The sequence below is a fragment of the Palaemon carinicauda genome, chromosome 1, assembly GCF_036898095.1.
Source record: "Palaemon carinicauda isolate YSFRI2023 chromosome 1, ASM3689809v2, whole genome shotgun sequence".
NCBI lineage: Eukaryota > Metazoa > Arthropoda > Malacostraca > Decapoda > Palaemonidae > Palaemon > Palaemon carinicauda.
Genome location: NC_090725.1, coordinates 143,017,756 through 143,021,535, shown reverse-complemented (window position 1 = coordinate 143,021,535; position 3,780 = coordinate 143,017,756).

The following is a 3,780-nucleotide window of genomic DNA, read 5'->3' as shown; positions in this document are numbered from 1 at the left end:
TCAATGTTGTCCTCTGTAATGCAATAATCGTGGTCTTCATGCAGATATTCAAGACCTTACAGTTACGTCCAGACAGTATGATATTTTTTGTGATCAGAAACTTTGGTTTATAATATGAGGCACTCATCTGAGCTCCTTATAACTGGAATTAAGAAGCCAATAATTTTGAAATGAGATGTCATTCCTAGGGCCAGAGGAATGACGGTGTATGTTAGGACTAATTGCCCTGCTTCCCATGAGCCCTGCTATGAATGTAGATGACATGAAATTCAGGTAATAAAAGTTTGTGGCAGGCATAACAATTTCTATTCGTGTTCGATCTACCAGAAACCAGACATGGATGATTCTATCTTCGATTTCTTCTTACCATTATGGCTAAGATACAAGATGATGATAGAAAGGCCTCTTTTGTCTTTGTTGGTGATTTCAATGCTCACCATAGTGAGTGGTTAAATTCTGTTTCTCCTACTGATAGCCAGGGCATAAGAGCTTTAGACTTCGCATCTGAATCAGGCTGTGAGCAGATCATAAGTGAAGCTACTCACAGGTCTGGTAACTGCTTAAACCTCGTATACACCGACTCCCCTGGCGTTATAACAAGTAAGGTTTATTTTCCAGTTGGGACATCCGATCATGCCTTGATTTCATTAGTAGTGAATACTAAGCAGCCTGTTCCTGATGCATCATATTCATCTAAGATTTATATGAAATCTCAACTAGACAGGAATGGGATTTTGAGTGATCTTTTGGGCTTGAATTGGTCAAAATTGTTTAGAAGTGTTGATCCTGTTATCCCTTTGAATAAGAAACTAGTCAACATAATTGATAAGCATATCCCTTCTCGTGTGCTAAGGTACCAAGTGAAGGACAAACTATGGTTCAATAATTCTTGTAGACATGCTTATTTGGAGAAGCAGGGGACCTATCATCTTTGGAAGGGTAACAGATCAGATTTGACTTGGAATAACTATACTCAGCTTAGAGCTTTTGCTCATAGATCAGAGACTTTATGCTTCAACTGAAAAGGAATACAATGTAACCATAAAAAAAACCATTTCTGGTACAATCCCCGAGCATAAGTGGTGGACTACCCTTGAATCTGCACTCTTTGGTGTAGATACTACAGTTCCTCCTTTACTTGAACCAAATAGCTCTGTCACTCACTATGCAAAGGAAAAGGCAGCCCTTTTAGCTGTGTTTGACTGTAAGCAGAGTAATGCGAAACTTGATCTTCTCATTCCTGTTTCTGGAGGCTGAACTAACTAGTTTAGCTTTTCGATCTCAGGAATTTAAAGCTCTCTTGATGGACCTTGTTGCTTATGGAAGTGTAGACCCAACTGGTATTTTGCCTTTGTTTTTTTATAAAGATTGCAGATTTCTTGGCTCCAAAGTTAGCAAGAAGAGCAGCTTTTAGTACTTACTGGAGTTGGTAATCTTACTCCACTATGTAAATGTGTTTGTGGTAATTCAAGTACAACTGATTACCGTCCAATTTCCATAACTCCCATATTATCTACATTTTTTAACGTCTTTGGGCAAAACGTTTCAATAGGTTTGCTGAAGGTAATCATCTGTTCCCTAGTTTACAATTTGGTTTTCGTAAAGGCCTTGGAGAATGTGATCCCCTTCTTACAATCTCCAGCGCTGTAAAGAAATCCCTTGATTGTGATCAGGAAGTTCGTATGATTGGCCTTGATTTTAGTGTTGCCTTTGACTGTGTTAATCATGAGGGCCTTGTTTTCAAATACAAACATTTGGGAGTAGGTGAGTCGTTTCTTAGGATCATTATTGAATTCTTAAGTAACAGATCACAAAGAGTTTTTGTTGATAAGCACCGTAGTGAGTATAGGTATGTGATATCTGGTGTTCCTCAGGGTAGTGTTCTTGGCCCATTACTTTTCATGCTATGCTATATATACAAAACATGTGGTTTGACCTAGAAAACAAGCTCGTTACATATGCAGATGATGCTACTCTCTTTCCATCAATTCCATCTCCTGAATGTAGATCTGGGGTTGCTGAATTCCTTAATAGAGATATAGCTAAAATTAGTGCATGGGGCAATTATGGGGCATGAAGTTAAATCCTAACAAAACTCAAAGTATGATTGTAACATCCGGATCTCAGCATTGTTAACGTTTCTTTAACTCTGTATGTCTCTTTTAAAATTCTATGTGTGATTCTCGACAGAAAATTTACTTTTGGGTAACGCATTAGGTCAGTGGTTTCTTCAGTTGCAAAAAAAATTGGCTTACTGAGAAAATCTTTTACGATTTTCGGTTATCATTCTATTCTGAGGAAGTGTTTTAATTATTTCATTCTACCTTGTTTCGAGTATTGTTCTCCTGTCTGGTCTTCAGCTGCTGATTCTCATCTTAATTTGTTGGACAGGAACTTACGGTTTGTTACATTTCTTATTTCTGATCTAGTTATTAATCTATAGCACTGTCATTCAATTAGTTCGTTATGCATGTTGTACAAGATTTTTCATAATCCTGATCATCCTTTACTTTCAGATCTTTCCGGACAGTTCCATCCTGTTCATAATACTAGGCATGCAGTTAATTCTAATAGTCAGGCCTTCTCCCTCATTAGGCTCAATACTATACAGTATTCTAGAAGTTTTATTCCAGCCATGACCATGTTGTGGAATGATCTTCCTAATCAGGTAGTTGAATCGGTAGAACTTCAAAAGTTCAAATTTGCAGCAAATGTCTTATGTTGAACAGGCTGACATAAGCCTTTTTATTGTTTATATATGAATTATATGTTTTGATGTTATTACTGTCTTTAAAATATTTTATTTTAATTGTTCATTGTTTCTAATATCGTTTACTTATTTCCTTATTTCCTTTCCTCACAGAGCTATTTTTCCCTGTTGGAGCCATTGGGCTTATAGCTTCTTGCTTTTCCAACTAGGGTTGTAACTTAGCTAATAATAATAATAATAATAATAATAATAATAATAATAATAATAATAATAATAATAAAATCTAAGAACATAAACTGATTGCAACTAAAACAGCTATGGAAAGAATGATGATGGGAATAACACTAAAAGACAGAAAAAGAGCAACATGGATACGAGAGCAAACTTAAGAAGAGCATATTCTAACAATATGTAAGAAATAGGAATGGACATGGGCTGGACACATAACGAGAATGACAGGCATTAGATGGATATTAAGAATAACAGAATGGGTTCATAGAGATTGCAAACGGAGCTGGGGAAGGAAGAAAAGATGATGGAATGATGAACTAAGAAAATTTGTGGGTATAAACTGACATAGAAAGACCGTAAACAGACACGAGTGGAAGGACATGTCTGAGGCCTTTGTCCTACAGTGGACTAGTTACTGCTGATGATGATTATGAGCAAGTATCTGGATATATATATATATATATATATATATATATATATATATATATATATACAGTATATATATATATATATATATATATATATATATATATATATATATAGTGTGTATATATATAGATATATAATATCTATATATATATATACATACAAATTTATTTATTCATTTCCGGTCACGCCCAATGGAATAGCCTGACGTATAACTTCAGTCTCTCCCTGTCCCTCGGTTAGGAGTGCGAGTGATCATTCCCTGGTGAGAGGGAGTGTGTGTGATAGTTAGTTCATATCTAGGTAAATATTTAGCTGTGTGTATATATATATAAATATATATATATATATATATATATATATATATATATACATATGTCCTATGCTTGACGCATAATGAGATGTCGCAATAT